Below are 14,754 nucleotides of genomic sequence, written 5' to 3'. Positions count from 1 at the left end.
GGTATGCACAGAAGCAGATCAAAGTAGTGCACAGATCCAAATCTATGAATGAAAGCCATTTAATGGAGGGCAAATATGAATGCATTGGAAGCTGTCCATGAAACTGTCTCTTGCTACATCAGTCACCCTAAATTATTTTGAGCTGTATAGCCTTGCAACCCACTGGCCGGCCAGGACATTAGAAGAAGTGAGGCAGGTGGAAAATGCTGGGAAACGGCAGCAAGATGTTGGAGCACACAATAGTGTGAGCCGCACAGCCTGTCTGGCATCCTGCAAATGATGTTGCTGCCACAGAACTAACAGCTACTGCACCTTTCCTGGGGGAGGTATGTCAACAATAGTTAGTGTAATTCCCTTCTCCCTCCTGTAGAGGGTTAAGACATGACACTCAGGTGACACCACTCCCCTCTCCATCAACAACACCTGCTAAGCATCCAAGGCAAAGGACTGCAAGCTTCAACTGCTGCCAAGTGCTCACTGCTCTCAGTAGTGGCTGGTGCTCATTGAGACTGGTAGGGTGAAATGCAAGGAGCCCAAATAGTGGGCAGAACCAGAGACAACAGACTGAGCCAACTAATTCTAGTTTCATCCCCATTCCATCTTCTTCCCTGCGGAGTTGTACAAGGGTAACACTGAGGTTAGGAAAGAGGAAATTGACAGCCAGGGCCACCCACCAAGCTCATTGTAAGTAAGGTGTGGGTTAGTTGTGGGTAGGTGGAGCTAGGGTGGATGGGCACTGCCCCACCAAATGAACCAGCCTCCACTGGTTGATGTCTATCTACATCTCCTTTTGTTCTCCCTAAGCTGCTTTCTCCCAGGGACAAAAATCTACCCCATACTCATTTTAATAATAATAATAATAATAATAATAATAATAATAATAATAATAAATTATTATTATTTTATACCCCACCCACGTGGCTGGGTTTCCCCAGCCACTCTGGGCGGCTTCCAACAAAATATTAAAATACAATAATTCATCAAATATTGAAAGCTTCCCTAAACAGGGGTGCCTTCAGATGTCTTCTAAAAGTCAGATAGTTGTTTTTTATTTGAAATCTGATGGGAGGGCGTTCCACAGGGTGGGTGCCACTACTGAGAAGGCCATCTGCCTGGTGCCCTATAACTTCACTTCTCACAGTGAGGGAAGCACCAGAAGGCCCTCAGCGCTGGACCTCAGTGTCCGGGCAGAATGATTGGGCTGGAGACGCTACTTCGTGTATACTGGGCTGAGGCTGTTTGGGGCATTTCATGCATACCCCATAGCCAAGATGTTCCCAGTTGTTCCTCTATTGGGTTCTTAATCTACGTGATCCACTACCAGCCTGAGAGCCACATGCAAGTGGTAGGTGGAGCTAGAGTCAAAAGTGGGTGCAGCAACAAATGTAAATGTCACCTCTGTACAGTGGGCTATTTTCTACTCAAACAGCCCTCTCTAATCTCCATCAAGCAAGGAAGAGACATTATCAGAGTTCAAGGCACATCCAAGTCAGGTAAAAACATGGGGGGGGAGAGAGAGTTCTGAGGGGAAACTAGACCAAGATGATAAAGGGTCTGGAAAACAAACCTGAAGAGGAACAGCTGAGGGAACTGGGTATGTTAGCTTGGCAAAGAGGAGGCTGAGAGGAGATATGACAGCAATGTTCTAATATCTAAAAGGCTGTCACATGGAAGATGGAGCAAGCTTGTTTTCTCCTGCTCTGGAGGCTAGGACCCGAACCAAGAGATTCAAGATACAAGAAAGGAGATTCTGACTAAACATCAGGAATACTTTTCTGAAGTAAGAGCTGTTTGACAGTCCACAAACTCCCTAAGGAGGTAATGGACTCTCCTTCCTTTGAGGTTTTAAAGAAAGGTTGGATGGCAATCTGTCATGTATGATCTAGTTAATATTCATGCATTATGGGGGTTAGAATAGATGCCCCTTGGGGTCCCTTCCAACTCTACAATATTATGATTCTGTGATCCTGGTATACTGTAACATCAGATTGATTTGCCCAGGACTTTATAATAGGAAAGGTTATTGAGATACTCTCATACTACTGAGCTTATTGATATGCAGCCATGGATTTTAGGGGCTGCTATATGAACTAATTCAAAGTAGTGTTCCCTTTATTATGTAGCAGGACCTGGGGGGAAGGGGAGTCTTGTCTTTGTGAATTGCTCCTGCATGACATTGCAGAGCACTGGTTTTATAAGGTGCTTCTCTATCTGTGGAAAACAGCAGATCTTCATCATATCCTTTCAAACTGGACCACATCAACACAAAACATTTTACTATATGGCATGAGCTTTACTTACTTATCAATGTCCTCAATTGTTTCATGACAGTTTCAACCTTACTGGCTATATATGCCTCATTTAAACAATGGTGTTGCTATGGTGACTAGGGTTCTAAGACAAGGCTTTAAAAAATGGGCCAAGTGCTCCTCCTCCCTCAAGAAGCCAAAGTTGGTACCTGCAAAAAAGATCCAGGCAACATACAATCAGGGCCTACTTACAACACAGTCAGTGATAAGCATTATTATTGGCAAAATAAAAAAATTCCTTCAGTAGCACCTTAAAGACCAACTAAGTTTATATTTTGGTATGAGCTTTCATGTGCATGCACACTTCTTCAGATACTATTATTGGCGTTAGCAATATAACAGCATTAATGTACAAGGTGTTGAGCAGAGTAACAAAGCGAAAATAGGAAAATACCAGGACCCTTTCTAACAATCAGGGTAACTAATACAGTGTCCTCCAGATGTTAAGACTCCACCTCTCATCATCCATGGCTGTTGGACACTATGTTGGCTATCCCTGATCTAAATTTAAACAGGGACAGAAGTACTGTAGTGTTATATTCCAGGCAAGGAATCCCAGAGCTTCAAGCCCAAAGACAGAGTTTCCATAGGATTTCAGGTCCATGCATAAGGTCAAATATGACCCTGTACAGCTCCAACAAAAGTGCACACTGAAGACTCACACACAAGCTTCACAGCCTTACATGTTGCTTAAGTAAGTAAGTAAGTAAGTAACTTTTTATTTATACCCCGCCCTCCCCAGCCAAGACCAGGCTCAGGGTGGCTAACATCAATCAATCAAATCTTTCTATCTATCTATCTATCTATCTATCTATCTATCTATCTATCTATCTATCTATCTATCATCTATAAATGTAAAGTGTCCATGTTTGTTAACTTCCACTTTTCTCCGAAACCGCTTGACTAATTGCATTCAAATTTGGACACAACATTCCATTCCAATCCGCGAGTGTTTCCATAACCTTAGATTATACAGATATCACACCTGTCACAGGTAAAAATATGAATTTGTCTTAAAAAACATAGCACCCTTCAGTGGACGTCAAAGGAACAGACACCATATACTTTTGTGTAGCGATAGCTCCATAATCCTGCCCCCCCTGCTCCTACCTCCCTATCCAGGCATCTCCAGAATTGCACGCCGTCGAGAGCCAGACCGGGCCCCACAGACCCCACCACCGATGGAGCTGACACCCCAAGACCCAGGCTGCCCCACAGGCCCCACCGCCAACGGAAACGATGCCCCAAGACCCAGACCGCCCACAGAGGCCACGGCGACGACGAACCCAACGCCCCAAGAGAAAGGCCAGCCCCAGAGGCTGCGCCAACAATGGAGCTGATGCCCCGAGAACCAGGCCGACCCCGGAGGCTCCACCAACAATGGAGTCAACACCCTGAGAGTCATGCCGACCCAGCATACCCCGCAGACAACGGAGCTGACGCCCCGAAAACCAGCCTGGCCCCACCACCGATGGAGGCAACACCCAGAGAGCCAGGCTGACCCTACACCTCCGTAGACAATGGACCCGACGCCCCGAAACTCAGGCCGACTAACCTCACCCCCACCACCCAGTAAACTTTCGCTTTCCTTTCTTTTCACTTTAACACATAGGGCCACAGCAACGCGTGGCCTGGTACAGCTAGTATCAAATACATTAAAACTCAATCAAACAATTGATTAAAATACAGCTTAAAAATTAGAATCAGGATAAAATTAAATGACTGCCCACAAATTACAACATAGGGGTCAGGAACCTCAAGTATTCTTCAGGACCAGCTATCCATGTTGGTCCCACATGAGCCAATAAAAGGGCCAAAGAGGTAACTTACAGGGGGGCCCAAAGAGGTAACTTAGAGGGGGGTGAAACTGGGCCCGGACCGAAGGCCAGGCGGAACAGCTCCATCTCGCAGGCCCTGCGGAAGGATGTCAAGTCCTGCAGACATGTCAACTCTAGACTTTAGCAGAAGTCTAGAGTTTCCTGCAACTTTAACAGACTTGCAGCTCGGGCTGTGTAGTTCCATTCAGACTAGGGAAAGCCTTCTGTAATTATAGGGCCCTTGCTCCATTGAGCAAACTTTGGATCCAATAAGAGTGGGGGGACTGTGGCTGTATTGCACATTCTGGGCTGAAGTCCTCAAACGAAATGCAGCCCCCCCCCAATATCTCTGCCTCACCCTCCAGACTCTCTCCAAGCCACACACCTCACTGACCCTTTTTCACATCCTCCATGGGTGTTTTTGTTTGGCTGGAATGTGTCCTTGAACTCTGATAATGACTCTTGCTTGCCCAAATGGAAGATAGAGGCAAGTGTGTGAATGTGCATAGAAATTTGTTAGCCGAACACAGGTAAAAAGCACATCAATTGTGTGGCCCACTTTTGTATCCACTTTTGTATCTCACAATGTTGCCCAGAAGGAAATGAAAATCGTGGGCTGTGAAAGGTTCCCCACTCTTGCTCTCTTGTACCTGGGAGGCCTTTCCTAAGGCAAGTGATAAACGATATGTAGAAAGGAAGAGGAAGCTAGTGTACAGAACTGAAGAGGGGTGTCAAGACTATCCAAGCTCAAGAGGTGAATTTTTGGCAACTGGAGGTTTGGACAGCAGTGAGAAAAGAACAAGCTTAAATCAATTGGCCTACCTCTGAAGTATAGAATCTTAGTAGTTGGGTGGCAAGTGACCAGAAAGCTGTTGTGTTGATCTTGAAGTGACCCAGTGCAGTTTTCACTGTTATAAATGGAGGTAGTACAACCACCTGTTCATTTGCCTATAAAGGAAGCTGGTAATTAAAGCTTCCCCAACATAGCTGGAAAAGTAGCCCACACTTGAACATTTCTAAGAGGATTTTCAAGGGGCAATTCATCACTAATCCCCTGCCTGTGCTAATCAGAAAGCAATAAAATAGGTAAAACATACCTGGGGGAGACTTTTTAATTAACATTCCTGAGAATCTTTGCTTGCCTGTGAGTAAACCCAGAAGGATTTTGATCAGAGCAGTGGGTATTGCTGGATAGTACAGTGTGAAGCTTGTGTCAAAACTTCAGTTTAATTCCTTTTCTGCTCTGGTGCAGAAGCAACTCTCATCAAAAAGGACTAGGCTAGCTAGACTGTTCTCTTTCTTGTGCTGGAGCCATATATATTTTCATTGGAAAGCATTCAAATATGCATGTACAGACTAAAGGGATACTATTTGGGAAAACCTTTATCACTTGCTGTAATGTGTTTTGTTAGCCATATTGCAGCAAAAATCCTCAAAGCACACCAAAAGAATTTGAGGTATTTTGTCAGCAGCGGGAGTCAGGAGCAGGTCGGCAATAAATCACACAGTGTCAGTGAAGTTACAGGCATCTCCCATATTATATGTGGTCATGCACATATGTGCTGTGCCAGGAAATAATTAAATAAATTTATTTAACCTGCACAAAGGCACGAAAAGGGGGGAAACAGCCCGCCCCCAAAGAGTAGGAAAACTGCAAAATGGTGCAAAATTAGCAGAACAATGGCTAGCAATTCCAGAAGCCTTTGCAACTGCAATCCCACGAGCATTTGCACCAATCTTTCAGGCCTGTGGAGAGTTGGAGTTTGAGAAAGGAGCTTTGGAGGGAGTGATGGTGGTGGAGTCTGGCGGATTTGGGGCTGAGTTTTTGGATTTTTTTTTTTAGACAACACCTAAATACAAGGCATCGTCACTTTCCCTGGGTGCTGAGAAACCCAAGAGGCAGCGAGTGGTGCCCACACTGGAGGATAAATTGGACTGTTTATAAGATGGCATGACCGTGAGAGCTGTGGCATGGAGGTATGGCAGGAATGAATCAAGCATACGTGCCATTAAGATGCAGGAGAAGGAAATCTGGGTAGCAGCAGCGGGTAAGCCTGCAACTGTGAAGGTCACCAGCCAGGTGTGGTGCAAGTCCCTGCTGAAGACAGAGAAGGCACTGAAGCTGTGGCTGAAGGACATGAACTGCAAGCGTATCCCCATCGACAGTAGCACCTTGCGATAGAAAGCTCTTAGCCTGTATGCATGCTTCAAGCCTGCTACGGAAGAGGGGGAGCAGTGTGCAAAGAAATTAAAAGCCAGCTCCAGTTGGCTGAACTGCTTCAAGGGTTGCTTCAAGCTGAAGAACATCCACACTTATCCATGGATAAGGAGGGTGCCCAAACATACCTTGACCAGCTGAAGAAGCTGGTTCTTCTGCAAGACAACATCTGCACCATCATCACCAAGTGATTCTAACCCACAGCCAAGCACTTTGGGGTACCAGTTTACCCTGCTTGTCGTCGTTTCCACATTGTCCTCCAGCAATGAGGAAGACTGAGAGCCACAATTCCAACCATTCATGCCAGTCTGATAAGTGCTGCTGGTTTTTTAAAAGCATTTTCCAAGGGTTTACAGAGGTTTACAGGCTTTTAGATGGGGTTCCCCCACTATACCCAATTTCACATGTGTAGTACTCAGGAACATAACCCCTGCTTAAGTGGGGAGATACCTGGAACTATTTACCCAGGGAAACAAGGTTGACTCAGAGGCCAGGCCTAGAGATCACAGCAATTCGTCTTGGTAGACCTTTCCCCCATGAGGCAGTTGTGGGGAATGAAGGTCTCTGCATTCCCACAGTTGCCTAAGTCTCCTCCTCCCCTGGGTCCTTCCCAAGCAACCCGAGACTTCATCACTGTGCCTCTCTATGCGCCACCCTCTTCATACCTCTTTTGGTTCTGTGAGAATAGGGAAGAGGGAAGCTGGTCATAGCAGGAGTGGGAGACTCCCTGGCTTCTCTAGCAGCCTGCCTCATCTCTGCCTCTTGGCCCCCCTCCTTTCCAGCCTCTGCTTCTGATTCTGATTCTGGTCTGCTCTCTCTGCCACACCCTTTTCCTTCTCACTATACACTGTGACCTCTACAGCTTCCGACATCTTCTCCACCCAGTTTGCTTCCTCTTTTTCCTCCGACCACTCATTGCTGTCCCACCACTAACCCCCTGGCTCGGAGCCTTATTCCCTTGGGGGTTCCCCACCTGGTGCCTCCCACCACTCTTGTGCATGCATCCAGACCATGACAAATGTATATTACCCTTTTATTGTTGTTGTTTAGTCGTTTAGTCGTGTCCGACTCTTCGTGACCCCATGGACCATAGCACGCCAGGCACTCCTGTCTTCCACTGCGTCCCGCAGTTTGGTCAAACTCATGTTCGTAGCTTCGAGAACACTGTCCAACCATCTCGTCCTCTGTCGTCCCCTTCTCCTAGTGCCCTCCATCTTTCCCAACATCAAGGTCTTTTCCAAGGATTCTTCTCTTCTCATGAGGTGGCCAAAGTATTGGAGCCTCAGCTTCACGATCTGTCCTTCCAGTGAGCACCCAGGGCTGATTTCCTTAAGAATGGATAGGTTTGATCTTCTTGCAGTCCATGGGACTCTCAAGAGTCTCCTCCAGCACCACAACTCAAAAGCATCAATTATTCGGCGATCAGCCTTCTTGATGGTCCAGCTCTCACTTCCATACATCACTACTGGAAAAACCATAGCTTTAACTATACGGACCTTTGTAGGCAAGGTGATGTCTCTGCTTTTTAAGATGCTGTCTAGGTTTGTCATTGCTTTTCTCCCAAGAAGCAGGCGTCTTTTAATTTCGTGACTGCTGTCACCATCTGCAGTGATCAAGGAGCCCAAGAAAGTAAAATCTCTCACTGCCTCCATTTCTTCCCCTTCTATTTGCCAGGAGGTGATGGGGCCAGTGGCCATGATCTTGGTTTTTTTGATGTTGAGCTTCAGACCATATTTTGCGCTCTCCTCTTTCACCCTCATTAAAAGGTTCTTTAATTCCTCCTCACTTTCTGCCATCAAGGTTGTGTCATCTGCATATCTGAGGTTGTTGATATTTCTTCCGGCAATCTTAATTCCGGCTTGGGATTCATCTAGTCCAGCCTTTCGCATGATGAATTCTGCATATAAGTTAAATAAGCAGGGAGACAATATACAACCTTGTCGTACTCCTTTCCCAATTTTGAACCAATCAGTTGTTCCATATCCAGTTCTAACTGTAGCTTCTTGTCCCACATAGAGATTTCTCAGGAGACAGATGAGGTGATCAGGCACTCCCATTTCTTTAAGAACTTGTCATAGTTTGCTGTGGTTGACACAGTCAAAGGCTTTGGCGTAGTCAATGAAGCAGAAGTAGACGTTTTTCTGGAACTCTCTAGCTTTCTCCATAATCCAGTGCATGTTTGCTATTTGGTCTCTGGTTCCTCTGCCCCTATTACCCTTTTATAATTAAGATCAATTAATGGTGTTAATAAGCAGTCACAGGTAGAATGGTTGGCTGTTAACTGGACAGAAGTTGCATTCACACCATACATTTAAATCATATCACACACACACCCCACCACTGCCAAAAAAGAATGTTGGGAAATGTAGTTTAGCCCTTACCTTGCAGAGCTATAATTTCCAGCATCCTTAACAAACCACAGTTACCATTATTCTTTTTGGGGGAGGGAGGCAGAATCTTTTTTAAATGTATGCTACCAGAGGCCAGTCCTGCTGCCCTCCATCCCCTGGAAAATGGTAGAATTCCGTGACATACACCTGTCGTCTCTTCAGCAGCTTGATCTATTCCACCAGCTCGGGGAGAAAATCCTGGCAGTCTACATGGTGTTTTATAGACATATATATACAGTTTGTTGCCAAGATTTCACCATCACATGTGCTTTGAGGACTGGCAACAAGCTTCTGAAACAGATTGACATTTTGGGCTCATTAATCTTGGGAACTGAACAGGTTTGGTGGAGGAGTTGTAGGTAAAGTTCAGCCCCCCCTTCTTCTAGATGAATTTTAAAAAGTTTTAAAAGGTAAGAAGTTCTCTATACAAGTCGCTTTCCTCACCCACTACATTAGACTGTATATTTCCAGATATTTTAGGAAGTGCACAGGCACTGGTTTGTCACTGATATGTTCTATATCAATTATCTATTTCAACACCCATTTTGTGTGGGTGAATTTTAGATTCAAAGACTTTGTTAGCAAGAGAGATTCTGCACTGACACCCTTGCTAAGTTCCCTTCTGTAATAGCTGAATAACAAGATGACTGTTTCTCCTATTGAAAAAGAAAAAAAAAGAAACTAAATGCCCTAAAAAAAGACTTCTCCCCTTGATCTTGAACTCGGTAGCTAATATCTCTAAAAAGTACATTTAAATTTTATCTAGAGCAGTGTTTTTCTAATTTCCTACTTTCAACTCATCTGTGGAAAAACCCTTCAAATGGCTGCAACAGAACCCATGCACACTGCAGCAGATCCTGTTAACACAGATTTCCTTAACCTAGGTGCCCTCAGGGTGTTTAGGACTACAACTCCCATCAGCCTTAGCCTGTACATCTGGCTAACCAGGAAATAGGTCTTTAGTTAGCATAGGAGAATTTTGCAGTAGTTTTGACAGCATACATGCCACATGGTTCTGGAAACCACAAAAGACATGGGTATTCAAGAGGCACAATCACAGTTGCAACATAGAGTGAAAATCACAGCCTCCAGGCCACCAACAGGGGCAGCTCCATATTTGAGGGGTCCCTGGGCAGCATGTTCTGTTAGGCTTAGTCTGATTGGAGTGGCATTACACTGATCTGCACTGAGTAGCTGAATAAAGCCACCATTTAAAATATTCTTCAGTGCCCCAGAATGTTAGGTCAGGGGCATTGTGGGAAATGAAAATGCAGGTCGGTGCCCATTGGGACTGGTGGAATGGAAGGCAGGGAGGTCACCAGTAGGTGAGGCTAGAGCAGGGTTCAGCAAACTTTTTCAGCAGGGGGCTGTTCCACTGTCCCTCAGACCTTCTGAGGGGCCGGACTATATTTTGAAAAAACACATGAATTCCTATGCCCCACAAATAACCCAGAGATGCATTTTAAATAAAAGCACACATTCTACTCATGTAAAAACACCAGGCAGGCTCCACAAATAACCCAGAGATGCATTTTGAATAAAAGGACACATTCTACTCATGTAAAAACAAGCTGATTCCCGGACCATCCATGGATCGGATTTAGAAGGCAATAATAATAATAATAATAATAATAATAATAATAATAATAATAATAATTTATTATTTATACCCCGCCCATCTGGCTGGGTTTCCCCAGCCACTCTGGGCGGCTTACAACAGAAAAATGAAATAAAACAATTAAACATTAAAAGACTCCCTAAACAGGGCTGCCTTCAGATGTCTTCTAAAAATCTGGTAGCTGTTATTCTCTTTGACATCTGATGGGAAGGTGTTCCACAGGGCAGGCGCCACCACCGAGAAGGCCCTCTGCCTGGTTCCCTGCAACTTGGCTTCTCACAATGAGGGAACCGTCAGAAGGCCCTCAATTGGGCTGGATCCAGCCCCCGGGCCTTAGTTTGCCTACCCATGGGCTAGAGCAGGCATCGCCAAACTTCGTCCCTCCAGATGTTTTGGACTACAATTCCCATCAACACTGACCACTGGTCCTGTTAGCTAGGGCAGTGTTTTTCAACCTTTTTTGGGCAAAGGCACACTTGTTTCATGAAAAAAATCACGAGGCACACCACCATTAGAAAATGTTAAAAAAATTAACTCTGTGCCTATATTGACTATATATAAAGTAATTTTTCGGCTTCCGGTTGACCGCGCCAGGCTTCCGGTTGACCGCGCCATCTTGCTCAGACGGGGGTCCGCTCAGCGGAGCGGACCTCGGCGCTTCAGAGGTGGAGGGAATCGCTCCAGCGAAGCGAAACCTCCTTAAAAGCCCCAAATCGAGCTTTTTGGGGACGGATTTTTCCTGGCGGCGCCAAAAGCGGGCTCTCTCCTCCCCGGATCGGCTTTGTTTAAGCCCCCGAGAGCGAGGAGGTGAACCGCGGCAGACAGGCTGACACTGCTGCTCTGAGAGCGCGAAGCTGCGTGTCTGGGAAGTGGAGGCGGCCAATTCTTCCAAGAATATTCAGCAAATGAATAGACTGTGAGTAATTTGGATTGTTTGGAATTTAAATTAAGGCAATAATTTGGACCTGGGAGAGAGGGGGAAAAGAGGAAGCCACCCCCCCCCCCACGGTAACATAAGAGACAGTAAACAGAAACCCGAAGCCGTAAACAGAAGATCTTAACTTAAAAGGATCCCTCAAAGGCATCAAAGAGAATCTCCCCTAAATGCAGGGTAAAAGGGGAGAGAGACTGTGGTTGTGAATGCCCTGCAGAAAGAGGTTAAGACTAAGAAAGACCTTTCTTTTCCTCGGGAGCCGGCAGCCCAGACAACCCAGTGAGCTGATCAGGATTTATAGTCAAATTTTATTTCTATCTTTATTTCTGGACTTTTTGGAAACTCCTTTTTGGTCTATATGCTTTTGAAATGTGAGTTCGAACTTTATTTTTAAAAAGACTTGAAGAATGCAGCCAGCTTGTTAAAATGGAGTCGAGAAAATAAACTGCGATCATATTCCACCCCATGTGACAAGTTTTGACCTCGACAGGATTGAACTATGTCAACAAAAAGGTACTCGCCTGAGTTTCAGCGGACTGTTTTGACCTTAATGTGGGAAGTAAGAATAGAACTATGTCAAGAGGAGACACAACAGCGAGAGTTACAGCAACAATTCCGGATGGTGATGGCAGAATATGATTTCATAGAGGATGAAGCTATTGAAACTGAAGAAGATGAGAGAGAGAATGACAATGATGGAGACTGTGATTTGGAAGGAAAAGAGGAGGATGAGGACTGTGATAATATAACACAAAATGAAGCCCACCAGGAAAAAAATGATGTTTTTATTCTACAAAAAGTCGGAGGGAGTGCCTCCCCTTCGAGGGGGGCACGATTGGATTTACTGGAACTCCAGAATGACCACAGGGAAGAAGGAAAAATTAAGCAGAGAAGAGAAGAAGCTCAGGGGTCTGATATGGAGGCCTGGATGGCAAAAGACTGTAAACAGGGGGTGGGGTGAAGGGAAAGTGAAGTTGTGATTGTAAGGATGGGTTAATAGGATTATAACTGGACTGCTGACCATGGAACTTGCTGGATTGGTGGGGTGGAGCCGGTACTCGGGGGTGTAAGGTTAGATTGGGAATAGTTATAGGTTTAAAAAGTGAATTGATTCTGGAAAAAGGTGAAAATATGGAGGCCTATAGAGGGGGTAAAAATTAGGCACGGGAAGAAAAAATGGGAGTTTGATTTTTCAGTGATTGGACATTAGGTGAAAATGATAATAGTTAGTTTAAAAGTGGTATAAGCTATAAAGGTGTATGTTATAAAATATGAAACTATGAAACTGTTGAAGATGATAAATAAGGGAGGAAAACCGGGGAAGGGGGGAGGGTGGGGAAGCCCACAAAATATGGTTTAACAATTATGAATTTAACAATTATGATGAATTTTTTTTGTCTTTTTTCTTTTTTGTCATTTTTTTCTTCTCTTTTTTCTCTTTTTCTCTTTTTGTATTCTCTTCTTTTGGTATGACAATAGATGGTTGGATGGATGACCTCCTGCGTACTGCCCTGGTTCACTGGAGCTTCCTGGTGGCAGGGGGGGCTTCGGGGGCAGGGGAGGGGGAGGAGGACAGAAATCCAATCATAAAATGGACCACTTCTGACTGTTCACCTGCGTGGGATACTTCTGTGGCAGGGGAGGACCCATGGGGGTGGGTGGGAAGAAGGTGGAAAAGGTGTTCATGTATGTACCATTCTTTGTAATTTGTAAAAACAATAAAAATTATGTTTAAATATATAAAGTAATTTTTCAATTTTTCCCATGGCACACCAGGCAATATCTCGTGGCACACTAGTGTGCCACGGAACAGTGGTTGAAAAACACTGGGGTAGAGAAGCTGGGGAAGAGACTATATTTTGAAAAAAAAATGAACAAATTCCTATGCCCCACAAATAACCCAGAGATGCATTTTGAATAAAAGGACACATTCTACTCATGTAAAAACAAGCTGATTCCCGGACCATCCATGGATTGGATTTAGAAGGCAATTGGGCTGGATCCAGCCCCCGGGCCTTAGTTTGCCTACCATGGGCTAGAGCAGGCGTCCCCAAACTTCAGCCCTCCAGATGTTTTGGACTACAATTCCCAATTGTTCCTGTTAGCTAGGGATCATGGGAGTTGTAGGCTAAAACATCTGGAGGGCCGCTGTTTGGGGATGCCTGGGCTAGAGTCTCCTCCATGCATGGAGATGTCTAGTGGTGGGTGCTGCTCATTGGAACTGATGGGTTGGAAGGCAGAGATGTCAACATTAGGTAGAGTCAGAGCCAATGATAGGCAGGACCAGAGACAATGACAGGTGGAGCCAACTATGTCTAATTTTGTCCCATTCTTCTCCCTGCCTAGGCAATGCTGCTAGATCTAACTGCTTGGAGTACCAGGCCAGAGAAAATATAAGGAGGAGCCTGAGGCAGGAATCAGTAGGGGACCCCGCCAGAGCCCTGTCACAGTTGCTTAAGGATGCTGATATCAACTGTGGCTACTATGATGGTGAGGAAGCAGACTTGTGGACTGCGGAATGGCATCATTAAAGTCTAGGACTACAAAAACACTCACATTTAAAATGGCTGCTACGCCAGAGTGGCAAGTGATTACTATAAATAGCTGGCACTTCAATAAATAGAAATGACTTTAAGATCATCATAGCCAGCAAAATATTGGCTAGGCTAGGCTAATGGCTGAGGAGGAATGGGTTGGCAGGGAAAGGCCATATCACAAAAGTGGAACAATTGCCAGGATAAATTTCTCCTCTGTAAGTCCGACTTAAATGGGCAGGACTTTCTATAAAGTGCAAGAAAGAAGGTGTGCGCATGAGGGTCATGAATCAGGGCAAGCCTTCCAAATTTACACCTGTGCTTCAGTACAGCTGTGTTATAGTACCAACTGGCCTCGGCATTCTGTCAGCTGATTCCCATTGGACCTTATAAAAGCCAAGCCCAGGGGTCCCTGATGCGGCCCAATCGCCTTCTAAATCCGGCTCGCGGACGGTCCAGGAATCAGCATGTTTTTATAAGAGTAGAATGTGCCCTTTTATTTAAAATGCATCTCTGGGTTATTTGTGAGGCATAGGAATTCATTCATATATTTTTTTCCAAAATATAGTCCGGCCCCCCACAAGGTCTGAGGGACAGTGGACCGGCCCCCTGCTGAAAAAGTTTGCTGACTCCTGGCCTAGCCTCAAAAGCTATCTCCTCAGTCTGAGCAACTTGCCTTGGATGTGAGGATGGTGGCTTAGTTAGGGGAGAGTAGAACCTCAATTTGTATTGATTGTCCCCCCTTGGCTACGCCCATGTATATCTGTGTGTGTTTATACTGTAAACTGCCCTGTGATCATTGGATGGACAGCAGTATATAAATCAATGAAACAAACAAATATAATCCTGTCATTGATTTTTTTAAAAAGCCAGGATTTTGACCTCTTTTTATGAGTTTATTTTGTTTTGGTTTTGGCTGCCCTTTATGCTATTG

Source organism: Zootoca vivipara, chromosome 16 (genome assembly GCF_965207765.1).
Source record: "Zootoca vivipara chromosome 16, rZooViv2.hap1.1, whole genome shotgun sequence".
Taxonomy (NCBI): Eukaryota; Metazoa; Chordata; class Lepidosauria; order Squamata; family Lacertidae; genus Zootoca; species Zootoca vivipara.
Note: the sequence above shows the minus strand (reverse complement) of the source record.